This window comes from Podarcis tiliguerta (assembly GCF_965153285.1).
Source record: "Podarcis tiliguerta genome assembly, chromosome: 4".
Classification (NCBI taxonomy): Eukaryota; Metazoa; Chordata; class Lepidosauria; order Squamata; family Lacertidae; genus Podarcis; species Podarcis tiliguerta.
This window is the reverse complement of record NC_139537.1, coordinates 31648060-31663303: the sequence shown is the minus strand read 5'-3', so window position 1 is coordinate 31663303 and position 15244 is coordinate 31648060. Positions and strand designations below refer to the sequence as shown.

Genomic DNA, 15244 nt, shown 5'->3' with positions numbered 1-15244 from the left:
GCGAGTTCCCATTTTGTATGTTATTTTGCATATTGTATGCTATTTCTAAGAATTATCCATTTTTGTGCACACTTTCCCCTAATATATGCATTTTTAATGCATATTGTTTGGCTGGAGAACTGTATTGCATATTTGGGAGAAGTGCAAAATTCGAATAATGGCAGTACTGGAAGTTGGTAAAGAGAGCCTGTGCTGGGTCTGGGGGTGAACAAGAAGTCAGTGTACTGTAGGCCCCAACAAAAGCCATGACAATAACAACACCAGATTCACCACAGAACCTTGGCCATGGTCTACTTCTTCACAGAAATCAGAAGGATGCATTACGGAAGTCTAGCCTTGAGATTAGGGTAACAAGAAACAACATTATTTGGATTAAATCTGAAACAAGAGGTGCCTTCGCTCTCACAAGACAGATACGGTCATAGCTGCCTCCATAATCTGGTGTATCTAGGCCCAAGTTAATCAAGTTTCTTTACCTCCCCACTTTGCTTCCTGGCTCACTGAGGAGCCAATGTATTATTTCAGAAAATTCAAATTACGGTAGGTTGTAACTACAAACTGAATACCGTATTTTTCGCCCCATAGGACGTACTTTTTCCCCTCCAAAAATGAAGGGGAAATGTGTGTGCGTCCTATGGGGCGAATGCAGGCTTTCGCTGAAGCCTGGAGAGCGAGAGGCGTCGGTGCGCACCGACCCCTCTTGCTCTCCAGGCTTCAGGAAGCTATCCGCAAGCCTTGCAAGGCTTGCGGGCAGCAGTCTGCCGCCCGAAGCATGGGGAGCCCTCTGGAGGACTCCCCGTGCTTTGGGCGAGCGTCCGCAAGCCTCGCGCGCCCGATGGGAGGTCCCGCCGAGCGCGCGAGGCTTGGGGCGGCAGCGTGCCGCCCGAAGCACGGGGAGCCCTCTTGAGGACTCCCCGTGCTTCGGGCGAATGTCTGCAAGCCTCGCGCGCCCGACGGGAGGTCCCGCCGAGGGTGCGAGGCTTGGGGCGGCAGCCTGCCGCCCGAAGCACGGGGAGCCCTCCGGAGGGCTCCCCTTGCTTCTGGTGGGTGTCCGCAAGGCTTGGGGAGGCAACCGCAGCTGGGGGGGGATATTTTTTTTTATTCATTCCCCCCCAAAAAACGCGGTGCGTCCTATGGGCCGGTGCGCCCTATAGACGAAAAATACGGTAGAATTCCTTCCTCCCTACCATCCATTTAGCCCTACTGGCTTCTGCAGGCCCCCACAGAGTTTCCCATCCCATCTGTTAAATGTGCCAGCAGGCAGAGGTACTGCTGGTGGGGTTTCCACTGACAGTAGCTCATAGAAAGTTCCAAAATGGGGAGGAGATGATCTAGCCAGGGATCATATGGATCCCAAGCCATTCCCACTGCCATGAATGGATGGCAACAATCCTGACCTGGGCCTAAACACTGGCACAGAGATTTACCCCCCACTTTCCACTCAGACATGAGAGATGGGTCTGCTCCACTGTTCCACCTTGTTCCACTGCTGTCCAGCAAGGGTTTGGCTTGCCCCACCTGGATACATTAACAGAGGTACTGACTTACAGGAACCATTTAGTATTGTTGTTTTGCAGTAGGGCAAATTCCAGTCTAGATTAGTAGGAAGGCATGTCCCTTTAAGTTCAACCTCTGCCATTTCCCCAGCATGGAGATGAACTGATGAGTAAGAGAGTGCCTCCATATCTTCTCATAGAGCCACTAAGCCTCATAGGAGCAAAGCTAACAAGACTTTGAGAGCCCTTTGGTATATTGCACTGTGTGACTTTCCAAAGCTGCGTCTTCAACAACAAGTTGCTCTCCAGACATTAGCAGGAGGTGATGTTTATTGCCATGCCGTGAAAAGCTTTACCTGCTGACTTCTGGAGGCCAGTCTGCTAGTAAAGGCACAAGAGTAGGCTGGTTTTGATCTGGTCACCTTTGCAACGCTGCCTGCACGTTCATTGACGTGAAGTTTTGGCAGAATTTCTTGTCAAAGACAAAAACACATGCCTACGCAGGCTCGCACAAGTGCTAAAAGAGCAATTATAGGGAGGCAAGTTCATCACAAACACATGCAAATACACATTCTCGCACAATAACATCAACGGAAACCCCAACGTGCACTTTCCCATAGTGCAAATTCAAATATTAAATAGCAGCAGCAAACAAGAATAATGAAATAAAAAGAAGTGCTTGGCTCTAGGGGTGACCAGATATTCCATAAAAGACCTTCATTTCAGCGCTACACAACAGCTCCGTAAAATAAACTCTGCAGTTTTTCAATGGTCTTTTGTTTTGAAACGTTGCTCTGGCAGCCCTCCTGACATGGCTCCAAAGCTGTGGTAGGTTTATGAGTAAGATGGAAAAGGGTTGAGAGGGACGTGTGTTCCAATATCTGTTTTACGCACACTGAGCCAGGTTTTCTCCCCCACCCACACTTTCTTTTTAAAAAGTCTACTGGACTCGGGACTGCTCATTAAGGATGGGCCTAATTAGGCTGCCCTGTGCGCTTCACAGGACTCCAGAGCACGGCAGTTTGGCAATAACAGAAAACCTGTTATTTTACAACTCTGGAGCGGGGACAGCTTTGTGGTGTGCTTCCCGGAAGGAAGCAAATGATAAGAAACCTGGAGAAAATGGGACGGAGAGAACACTTTCCTTTTTAATTTGGCCCTTTCCAAAGTTTCTCTTACACCCCCACCCCACCCCTCAGCCTCAACACACACACACACACACACACACACACACAGAGAGAGAGAGAGAGAGAGAGAGAGTACTGATGAACGGAGAATGAAATTGTTTTCTCTGAGATTTTTCAAAGGTTTCATTTCTTTTAAATAAATTAAGAGGAGAAGCTTTCAGCACCAAACATGGATCTTGCCAAGCTCATGTTGTTCTCCCTCGCAAAAAGGAAAAGCAATGATTGCTAACAGATCGCGTTATGTTATGCCATTTTGTCATTTACACCACCTGCTCTTGAAGAAATATTCTGTTGGCAAGAAGGCCCCTTTAACCAGATTGTTAAACAGGCTGTGTGTTGTCTTGTAGGAAGGTGTTCCAAGTTTAATTTGATTAAACCAAAGCAAGACGGTTTTAAATAATACCAGGAAGTAAAGCAAACAGAAACAAAAAGCATTTAGTTGTTGGTGGTGAGGAAATTTTTGGCATTGCAAGTTTGTGCTTGGGGGAGGGGAATAATTCCATTTGCTGTTACTTTTAAAGAGGTAGAAAGGGGCAAACTGACAGACACTTTGAAGAAGGGGAAAGAACCTGAAAGGCGCGAAGAAAAGCTTATCATATCATATATGCCTGTGTGGAATCTTGCCCACAGCTAGCTAGTTTGCAAGAACAGCACAGTCTAAACATGCACATAATAATAAATTGGTGGTGCCCAGCCTCTTTTGGCAAGTGTGCTGCAAATCAACTCTAAAATATGACACAGGGCAACTATTGTGCGCACTGCAGTACATTCGCAGCTCCCTTTCCGTTGGGTGTGGCTTTGCCTCTAGTCTGCCTTGTCTACACATGCAGTGGGATGAGGTAGTAAGCCTGCGGAGGTGATAAATGGACTGTACGCTTTCAGATAGCAGTGTGGAGGGTCAATTTTTTTAATGCACTTGTGAATTAAAATCTCTATGCAGTCAGAAAGCTAGCACAACATGTAATATTCTACACTAGAACCACTCTCCCTGATGTGTTAGCTCTCCATTTGTAATGAGGTTTGTTCTGTTTTGTTTTTTAACGTGGAGGAAGCACTGCCTGTTCTCTCCCTGTTCTCTTGCCTGAAATTAGGCCTTGGGCCACAGTATGTTTTTACTGTGATTTGCCCAAAACCACCCTGTGAGCTTCGGTAGGCAAGAGTTTTGAATGCTGATTTTTCACTTCCAAAATCAGCACGGTACATTTATTCTGGCCGAATGCTGCATAAAATGAGAAGGGAGCTTAGCTGATTCTCACGGACAGAATGGTCTCTTTGACATTTCTGGATTAAGCAGTAGGCTCAAGCCACAATCCTACACATTTACCTGGCAGTAAGTCATAATGAACTTAAGGGGTCCAGCCTCTGAGTAGATATGTATAGGATTGCACTGCCAGTCTCTGGTCCTGTCCCTTGGAAATGACTATGTGCTGCATGGGATACTCTAAACAACCACTAGATGCTAACCACTACCTTGTACCAGTGGAAGCAAAGGGTCTTGTTTCCATAGACTCAATGGTACCTGAGCATGAGACATAGAAACCCAGGGTGGTATCCAACCAAACAGTTCCAATAGCACAAGAAGTTTCAGCTGTGCAAAATAACTTCCTCACTCTCTCCTCTCTCTATGTACCTGCTGTGCTCCCCATAAATCTGCTCTGAAGGGTTGCAGGGAAATCCGGAACAATTTAGGGGGTGCTAGGTCCGTATAGTTAAAGCTATGGTTTCCCCGTAGTGATGTATGGAAGTGAAAGCTGGACCATAAAGAAGGCTGATCACCGAAGAATTGACGCTTTTGAATTATGGTGCTGGAGGAGACTCTTGAGAGTCCCATGGACTGCAAGAAGATCAAACGTACCCATTCTTAAGGAAATCAGCCCTGAGTGCTCACTGGAAGGACAGATCGTGAAGCTGAGGCTCCAATACTTTGGCCACCTCATGAGAAGAGAAGACTCCCTGGAAAAGACCCTGATGTTGGGAAAGATGGAGGGCACAAGGAGAAGGGGACGACAGAGGATGAGATGGTTGGATAGTGTTCTCGAAGCTACCAGCATAAGTTTGACCAAACTGCGGGAGGCAGTGGAAGACAGGAGTGCCTGGCATGCTCTGGTCCATGGGGTCACGAAGAGTCGGACACGACTGAACGACTAAACAAGAACAGATGATGCATAGGGAGAAGGGAAGTTCCATTGTACAGTTAAAACTCTTTGCACTAGTTGGACATCACCAACTGGCACTTTATCTACACCAGGATATCTGGATGATCTTATTTTGATACTGAGATGGGTAACCTGTGGCCCTCCACATGCTGTTAGACTCTGTCTTCCATCAGCCATGACCAGCATGATAATGGGAGTTGTCAGTGGAGGTAGGGCTACTGGGGCTCTGCTCTCCTGCTGAAAATGCCAAGCAATTTAAAAAATCTTTCTCCTTCAGATCTCAAAACCACGCTCTTTCCCATCCCCCCCACATTTAATATTTCCTTGAACTTACAGAGGCATTTCTGTCAATCTCCTGTACTCTGGCTGCTCAGATTTCTGCACCATTCAGCCAATCCTAATCCAAAATGGCAAAGAGGTCCCTCCCATTGTGTTTCTTAAACTGAAAAACCATGTGACTGATTGGACTGCCTGAATTTCAGCCCTACAAGGAGGGCTCCCACTCCAGCTGTTGTTATGAGGGCTATCCAGCACAGCCAGGACAGCAGATATGAAAGGAGTCAGGACCGCTTCAAGAATAACCTCATATGATAGCCTTGGAGTATATCAGAATCATACATTGGTTGTGAACATGCCCAGAGCCATTTCCCTAAAGGCCATCTTTTTTCACAGGTTTCCTACTTCGAAGAGCTTTTTCTGTTTAGTTTAGTGGTTTTTGTGTGACCTTGAGGGAGAGAGGGAGAGAAGTGTTCTGGATAATGAAACGTTAAATTGAGTTTTGGTTGGAGGAAAACTGTCTGCAACTAGAAGCAAGGTTTCTTCACATATCAAAAGTTTTTGTATGTTTATTTAGGGGTTTTTTTTGCAACAGATGTGTAAACAATACATGAATTCAAAAGCTTATGTCATGTGGAATGGCTTAATTTCTAAATAAGAGGTATGGAGTCAATCTTGTCTGAGAATTATACTTGGGCCCTCTTACACAGAAGCTCTTCCACTGTCCATAGATGTGAAGAAAATAATTGGGGTTTTTTTGTGAGGTGTCAATGGTACTCTGCACATGTCTAATAGCACAATTTCTGTCCAAGTCCTATTGTGATGAAAGCAGCATGGTTAGAAACTGCAGCCCTACTAAGTCAAAATGTTATCACTCCCAACTGGGAGTTGTAGTCCACTGTTGTTTGGTGGACCTTTCACTGTTTTAATGGCTAAAAACTGGATAATCATATTTGATGTAGTAATGTGGCCTGTGGGCATTAGGGAGTGATTATCCTCCAGCTCAGAATGGTTCGTGCCTTTTACTTTGTATTGCAGCATGACCTACTTCAGGCATAGGCAAACTCGGCCCTCCAGATGTTTTGGAACTACAACTCCCATCATCCCTAGCTAACAGGACCAGTGGTCAGGGATGATGGGAGCTGTAGTCCCAAAACATCTGGTGGGCCGAGTTTGCCTATGCCTGACCTACTTGCTTGAGGGCTCTCAGCTTGCTTTAGCAGACTACAGTATTTATTTCCCCATCAGCACTTGTAATGAACCTTGATTATTACTGTTCTGTATCTGTAGAAAACACTATACCTAGATCCTAACTAACATTATCTCCTTTTATGTGGCCCAAACTCTCTACAGCACTTAGGTAGTGTGGAGAAGCTGTTGCAGAGTAGATTCTTCATTTTATTCCAAGGAAGACAGACATGGCTGTAAGGTTTCCACAGGTTTCTTTAACTTAAAATGATCAGCTATTATAGTAGGATTGCATGATTTCAACCATACGTGGCTGGTTGAAATTGTACAAGTTAAATCCAAGCAAGGTAGAGAGCTTAAAAACTCTTTTTTGCACCAGGTCAACTTGCGGTTACCCGGCGCATAAAGAGCTTTAAAGCTCTCTGACTTGCTTGGAGGGAACAGCCTACTCCACATGTCAGTTCTGGGGTGCTTGTATGAGATCTAATGGGGCCATCCAAGTTCCCACGAGATCTCATATGAGCATCCCTAACCTCCCAGAGCTTGTGCTGAGCAGGTCTTAACCAGCAAGCAAGGCAGATAGCCTTTAAAACTCTTTTTGCACCAGGTCTGCTTGGGTTGCCTGAACGAAAAAGATTTTAAGCACTCCGCCTTGCTTACTGAGGGCACACACTGGTTCTGGAAGTACAAGGGGTTCTCTCCTACTCCCCTTCACCTGCTAGCTGCAAGGGCAGCTCCCAAGGTTTTTGTTATTGGTATGAATGATGGCAGTAAATCACATGGTGCAAGTTGGTGTTAACTATTAGCAAGAACATGATCTGCACAGACTTGGAGTGTCAGGTCTAATGAGCCCAGTAACTCATCCCTGGGAGGTGTTGCCTCATGGACCAGTCACCAAGACTGAAAGTCCACACATCCTCACAGCCATCAAAGTTCCCTTCTTTCCAGTTCCCTTCTTTCCAAGCAATCGGAAACTCTGTCTGTAAAAAGCCAACCTCTCCTCCCCTCTTTTCATGCCTCTTCTGGTTCTGGGAGATAGCGGAGGGGAGCTTGCTGCAGCAGGAGAGGGAGACAGCCATGACTCTTCACCAGCCTGACTCTTCTTTGCCTCTTGGCATCCCTCCTTTAGCTTCAGCCTCTGCCTCTGGACTGCTCTCTGCCACAGCCTCTACCTGCTCACTAAACCCTGTTACCTCTTCAGCTTCCAACACCTCCCCCCCCAACATTCGCCCTCCTCATTGTCCTGCCACCACTCCACGGGCTCTGAGCCTGAGCTGCCTTTTCTTGGTGGTTCCCCAGCTGGCTCCTCCCACCATTTCTCTGCAACCAGTCCATGACATCTATATGCAATTTTTGTGTATATGCCCAACCCGTGCAACTGACTGTAAGATGTGATCTACTGTACACCTTACAAAAAGAAGCAAGCAGGGAAGGTGGAAACTGAAACTAAACTTGCAACCCAGGAAAGCCTTCCAGATACATACCTTTTAGTGTCCTTTTCGTTTCAATACAGTGAGTATTAATTAAAGGCTGTTGCCTAGTCCAGCAAAACCAAATTTAGTGTTGGAGAATAAAGCAAATTACTTAAAATCTCTTCAAGCCTATACATATGATTTCGAGTGTGTCTTTAATCATTTTGGCTTTTTTTTAAAAAAAGCATTGTTATTTCAGCCCCATCTGAGATTGAAGGCCTTGTTACATCTATTGTACTGTGCAACCACATAATTAGACAACAGCGCTCAATGCATAGCAGTGTCACACCTGTGCTTGGTGTTGCTGACTAGTTGGCTGCTGCACACTTATATGGTGCATGTCTTCAACTGAACCACCCTCTGGCTACAATCCTGCCAAGTGATGGAAGCCAGCTTCTTATTCACTCAGCATTGATAGCCAGTGACTTTCTAACCCTGATCTCCTTAGTCACCCTTAGTAGACATCAGTGTGAAGACATTTGTTCCAAGACTACAATGTTTTGAAATAAAATGACAAGTGGGAAAATAGGGAACGGTCATATTCTGATGAGAATCGGTGACTTGCGTGAAACAGGCAAGTTAGAATGCCAGAGCTAATAATTTAATCTTTATCTTTTGAACCCTGTTTCAGTGCCTTTGCCACATTTCAGTCACAACCAAACATTTTGTTATACAAAATGGCCCTTTCTCAAGGCTTTCCTATACTCTGACACTATATAGTGAATTATAAGGAACTGAGCAATGGCTAGTCTCTCCCACTAAAACTTTTTAGAGTTGAGTTAAAACCAGTCTGGCGGGGATTCAGTTTGTGGGGGCTGATTGGAGAGGGAGAAGCAAGCTCTCTGAGATTCTTGTGTTGGTTCAGAACTGATGCAGCTTTGGGGAAAGCACTGCCCATGTGTGCTTGCTTGTTTGCTGCCTGCCCAACCTATATGGTATTAGATATATCCCTTACTACAAAAGACACTGCAATTCTCCAGTGTTCACCCATCCACAAATAAGTTGACCCTGCAAAGTGGTCCTGGACTTCCTTCAGCTTGGGGAGCTTGCAGCAATCTCCATGCATTGAGCCACACACACATAAGCACAATGTCAGAGGAGACAGACAAGCAGAAACAGGTAGTCTGGAATGTAATCTTCTATTGAGAGAAAAGCAATTTATGCCGGTTTCCAAATGTACTGGTTGGAACTGGTTAATGAAAATAAGCATAGTGCCAAGGGAAAATTTGCAAGATGGCTCAAAGCAGAGTCCGCTGAGAACATGGCAGCAGTTTGAAAAGAAACCCAAATCACTTCAAGTCCCTTGTGCTTTGTTTTCCTCACCTTGCCCATTCTGTGTACCATATCTGTGAAAGGACAAAAAATGTTATTTTTATGTTTGCTTGGCAAAGTATCCATTATAGTGGCAGCTAAAGTTAGTCTGCAAAGCCAGAATTTTCTCTCTCCAAGTGTTTGGAAACACAATAACGTCTGCCAACTTACTCTGAAGGAGTCTCTCTCTCTCTCTCTGCTTCAGAGAGCCAGTTGGCCCTGGAACATCTGGCAGATTTGACTGAATAATTGGACCGAGAAGAAGGCCACTCAGTGCCAACAGCAACAGAATGCCCTGGGGCCAGAAAGAGAGCGAATGTCATTGAATGTGGGGAAGAAAAGAGAGAGAAGTCTCTTCAGAGAAACTGCTCATTTCTCTCTGCTGATTTTGAGTCACAAGTACAAAACAGAAAATGCATACAGGGTTCTGACAAACCACTTGATGTGTACTGCTGGATGTGAGACCTTTACCAGGCGCAGATGTTGTTGTTCTGAAGGCTTACTTAGAAAATAAAATGTAATTTACTGTACTGTAGGCCAGTACAAGTGAAGTGCATGTCCAAATCCCTTTTTCTTTCTTTCTTTTGAGCTTGCAGCTAAATACGTGAAAAGGTTAAACACCTAATTAAATGTGGAAAACTAGTTTGACCACTGATCTGTAGGAAAAGTGATTTAAGCTGCAATCTTCAAACCACTTTAGTTTAAATAGTCCCAAAGAGGTCACTGGAGTTAAGTAGTTTGATGACCACAGTCTTAGCAACGTAAGTGAAAGTATTAATGGAGCAACTGTCAGAACTACAAAACCACCCACACTCAAATTTGCCATGCTTGTATGATGTGGTTGGTAGCAGGGTAACCAAATGCCAGAGAGGATGGGGCCCCTTAAACTTTTAATGGTTGTGTGGTAGGGAGAATTTTGACAAGTGCAGCTTGTCATGCAGGGATGAGAAAAGCACCACCTCTTGAAATTAAAACTTGAGGGTGGTCAAATACAAAGCATCTCTATCTGATTAGCAGCGGCACATCTGCTGATCACTGGGAGCACTTCCAGGCAACCTATTTATTGATAATTCATCCCACTTTCTTTCCACAAGTTTGCAGGGAGGTTAGATGATGCCAGCTATTTATTGTGGTGAGGTTATATGACATCAAATAAAGCCAGTGTTATTTCACACTTTCCAGTGCATTTCCATCACTTTGCTTATGGCTCAAAGACCAGGTTGTTGCTCAAGAGGAGAGATGGGTGAATCCGTCAATTTCAGTTTCTCTTAAATTTAGCTCTCCACCTCGTTTTGTGACTTTTTCTGACTCCACATGAAAATACATCAGCATTTGATGGAAATCTCTCCCAGATACATATATTTTTTGCAAGCAGTTTTCTCTGATGTGTTTTGTATGACACATTTTAATGCACATTTTACCTAGTATGTGCATTTTTGTGCAAATTACTTGGTTGGAGAACTGCACTGCAGAATTCAGAGACGTGCAGCTTTCAAAGGATTACTGTGCTACAGATTGCATATTGTTTTAGCAAGTGTGAATTAGGTAGGCTCACCGTTAAATGCGATCTGAATCAAATCTCTTCCCCAACCCTACCCAAGAGTTCCAAATCAGCTTGAAATTGTGCAACCTGAATTTGCTGGTATGTGATTGAATCCTGCCTGAAAATAGAGACAGTCTGGAAGTTCCCTGGGACTCTTGGGTTTGGTTCTGTGTCAGGAATAATAGTCATTTGTAGTTGAGAATGGTATTGGAGTGGGGATTCCAATGGAATTATGTAATAAGGCTGAAGGAGATGGGGCACTGGCGACCAGCTAATCTTGTTGTGGTATTACCTTTATATGGTGGTGCAGAAGGGAAGACAGCAGTATGCTGGGTGGAGCAATAGCTTTGATTTGAACCGCACTGGGAACTGTATAAGAAATAAAACCAACTCTGTAAAATGAAAATGCATTTTCAGGACTTGGAATCTGGTTGAAGTCTTCCTGAGCTTTGGTTTCTTTTCAGTCCCTTTGCCCATATTATTTAGTGGTGGATTTTGAAAGGACACTCTGAGGTTTAACTCCCCAGTAGATTCAGTGAAAGCTACAGGAAGATGGTCCATTCGAAGCTTTCACCTGAAGTTGATGGGTCACCAACTTGGATGCCTTTAAAAGAGGATTAGACAAATTCATTGAGGGTAATGCCATCAGTGGCTACTGGCCATGAAGGGTATCATTGGGAGCTGTTTGAAACCACAATATTAGAAGCTCAGCTTGAAGGTATACCCTGGATGAAGAAAGGTACCACTAGGGCCAAGAGGAACCCTGCATGGTTAAGAAGCAGAGTTAAAGATGCTATTAAAGCTGAGAAACTGTCCTGTGCAAACTGAAGTCTTGTCCAAATGTGGAAAACAAATACCACACTGGGAATCATTAGGAAATGGATTGAAAATGAAACTGCCAATATCAGAATGCCATTGCACAAGTCTATGGTGCAACCACTCTTAGAAAACTGTGTACAGGCAACACACAGTTTTCACAGGAGTTGTGCTCTGGATCATCACTTGCGATGGTGGAGTGCGCATAAGCCCACTACACCCCATTATGCCTCTGCTTCCATTCCACCCCTTTTTCTGGCCACTTCCAGGTTACCGCAATGTGTGCATGCACGGTCAAGCGTCAATTGGACATGCTTGAATCAGTTGTTGCCTGTACAGATCTGGTCACCTCACCATATATAAACCAGAAGGAATGTCCATTCTTTTGTAGCCACTAGTATATAGCCCACACTATACTCTAAAAAGCCTGGACAAAGACCAGAATAGCCAGATCAAAACTTTTATGTGTACAAATTTTAGTATGGTTTGGTAGAAAGAACTGAGGAAAGGAGGAAGAGGAAACGAAAGCATAGGTGCCAGATCTCTAAGTTTTATGGGATGGGAGGTGGGGTTGAACTTTTTTGAGTTTAGTAAAAATCCATTCTAGCCTCTTACAAATATAAATATCATATCCATATTGATCTTCAGTAGTAGCCTCTCATATGCCTTTGCATGTCTTGACCTGTCTAAATAAATGGTGTTATTTTAAGCAGGAGCAGTCGAGCATTTGCTAGATATCCTCCTTCCTCTGCCCCCCCCTTCAATTCATGCTGCTTCAGTTTCCCCTCCTATACCACTTTTCTTTATACAGTGGGATTAATCCATCAAGTCAAATGGGGGGGGGGGGGTAAAGGAGGGTAATGATAGTGCACTCCAGTGAGCATTGGAGAGGCCCCCATTCATGGGTCAACAAAACCAGGGAAGAAGCTTGGACTTAATCAGCTAAGGAGTGCTCCGGCATGGCAGACAATTAACATCAAAGACTCGGGGAAAGGGTGAAAAGTAAAAGAAAAGCTTGGAAATCCAATTCCTTTTTATTTTTTTAAAATGGGAGGGAGCCTAAGAAAAAAAGTAAACAGATGGGTGATTGGTTAGTAGAGATTACCTTGTAGGCTTGGAAAGGGCAAAATATAAAGATCAAAACTACGGTAGGTAAGAATTTGGAGTGATCACCTGCCCATTTTGAAATATATGCATGACCAGATTGCTTTCCCCCTATCCAAGCTGCTATGATATTACTATTATTTATTTATTTATTTTTAAATGGCTCTGTGCAATCTACATATATTTGAATTAATTACAGTATGTAAATAGCAATCACTCCTTATCCCTCAGCAGCAGTGGCAACTGTTGACATTTTGTTTAAATAAAATATTTCATTTCATCTGCATTTGACACCTGATATATGTGTTTTTAGGATGCATCCTAGTCTTTGGATTGTAAACTGTTTTAACTGATTTTAAATGGTATTTTTCTATTGCTGTAACCTACCCTGGGACCTTCTAGTAAAGTGTAAGTAAGGGTGGGTAAGATATCTAAATAATGATCATAATCATAACACAGCTATCCAGTGCTATTTTTGTAGAAAAGGAGGTGCTGGAACTCACCATGAATGCCCCTCATTATTCTCTTATAATGACAATGGCGCCCAACTAAGAGGTGCTGGAACTGAGTTCCGGTGAGTTCCGGCTGAAAAAAAAGCCCTGGAGCTATGTGTGTTAAAACCAGTGGCGTAGCATGGGGGGTGCAGGGGGGGCCAGCCGCACCGGGCGCAACATCTGGGGGTTAGGGTTAGGGGGCGCAAATCCACGGGTTAGGGGGCGCAAATCCACGGGTTAGGGGGCGCAAATTACTTGCCTTGCCCCGGGTGCTGACAACCTACGCTACGCCACTGGTTAAAACCACCCTCACTATTAAGATAATCTCTCATTAAGAAAAATAGTCTCTTCTCCAAGTCCTCCAAATCACAGAAGTTAAGTCAATAGTGACTCAGGTAACACTCTGCTTATGGAACATTCTCCCCAAGAAGGCAGAATACTATTTTTTAAAATTATTATTTGTACTGATCTTTTTGATCTTTCTGCCTTTTCTAGGGTGGGTCTTTCCCACAGTTTTTGTAAGACTGATGTTGTGCTGCCACTCTTAATAACATAAATTTTATTATTTTCTTTTTTTTCTGTTTTTAAAATTTTTATTGGAATTTTATTTACAACATAACACAACCCCCCACCCCCAATACACATTAAATGTGAACATAACATACAGTGAACATAACATACAACAATACAAGCAACCAAATACAAACAACCTTTATCCTGTATCTGGCCTCCTTATTTACTTCTTAGAAACTGTGTCCTTTATTAAGATTTTTCTAATTATAACTTAAATATCCACAAAGTCTCCTGCAGACATTAATCGAAACAAGTCCAGGTATGTATTTTAGGGCACTGTTTTGTGAAGCATTCTCTGCATTTTCCCCATGCTTTTTGAACTTCTTGTCAAGTGTGATCTTTAATTGCCATTAATCTAGCCAGTTCAATATACAATATAATCTAGCCAGTTCAATATACTCTAACAGTTTGTCTTGCCATTCCTTTTTTGTTGGCACTGTTTCTTTTTTCCAGTTTTTAGCAATTGGGATTCTTGCCGCTCCTGTGGCATAGAGGAATATTTTCTGATCTTCTCTTGCTATGCCTGTGCCTGCATGGCATAGGCAAATTTTGTTATTTTCAATCATGTCTGATGTTCTGAATGTCTTTTTATTTGGACCGAAGAGCTAAGTCAAAAATGTTTTAGGAAAATAAATAAATACAGGGTTGCATTCTAATTTGATTAGGGAAACTGGTATTTGGATACAGTGTGAGTTTTTGAAGGAACAAGTTATGCAGGAAAGACGTCTTACTGGAAATGATGGAATTTCTATGTACCCCTGCTTTAAGCCTTTTCCTGTATGGTTTTTCATTTGCGTTTCTTTAAAACTAGCATAGTACACAGGCCATATATCTGGGTAGACACTCAGTTACTGCTTAAAACCTATCTTAGTCTAAAGGGAGGTGGTTAAATTTTATTACTTAAATTTACAGTGCAACAAAAAGGCTCACATTAATCTTGATATATGTGGACAGATCTCTGTGGATTCCAGTGGTTGCCTCAATCTACTGCTGTTGTCCACTGCTGCTGCTTCGAAATGCTTTCTTCTGGAATCTATTTAAACAGCATAGCCTTTTTGGATAGTTGGGATTGGTGAGGGTCACCTGTTTGTTCCTACTAAGTTTCATCGCATAGTACAAATTTGCATTGTAGGCAGCAGTCCTGTACATACTTCCCAAATCTGAGAGTAAGCCCAGTTGAATTCAGTGGGCCTTGCTTCTGAGTGGACATGCATTGTAAGTTATCCAAACTTAACATATGCGGATATGCAGGTTTTAGGGAGAGGGGACTAAACTATTTCCCCTGTTCTTGGTCCATTTAATGTTTTGGGGGGTCCATTTCTAGGAATGAAGTTTTTGTTCCTTAATTTGTTTGGATGGTAGTGAGAGATACTACCTGCACAGAAAGTGACAAACTGAAAAAGCCAAGTTTTGTTTTATTTGGGTGGGGAGTGCCCAGGGTGGGGGGAGATGCTATGGAGCAGGACAGGATTTCACGAATCTTTACAAGGAGTCTTTTATCCCTTAACTGGCCTCACATAATTTCTGGGCTCTTTTATATACCTCTGGAGCACCACTAAGAAACATTACACTGCCAGTGTAATTTACAGCCTTCTGAGCTACAAGGGAACTGAACTGAAACATATTTG

The 15244-nt window shown here is 43.5% G+C and overlaps 1 long non-coding RNA gene across 1 annotated transcript in view; it reads left to right on the top strand.

The window, feature by feature from the left end:
- Nucleotides 1–10302, top strand: part of LOC310676535 — a 39716-nt gene extending 29414 nt beyond the window's left edge. Inside the window, exon 3 of the long non-coding RNA XR_014510592.1 lies at nt 9292–10302. This is a non-coding gene — a long non-coding RNA (uncharacterized lncRNA). The remainder of the gene's footprint in view (nt 1–9291) is intronic.
- Nucleotides 10303–15244: the final 4942 nt, after the last annotated feature.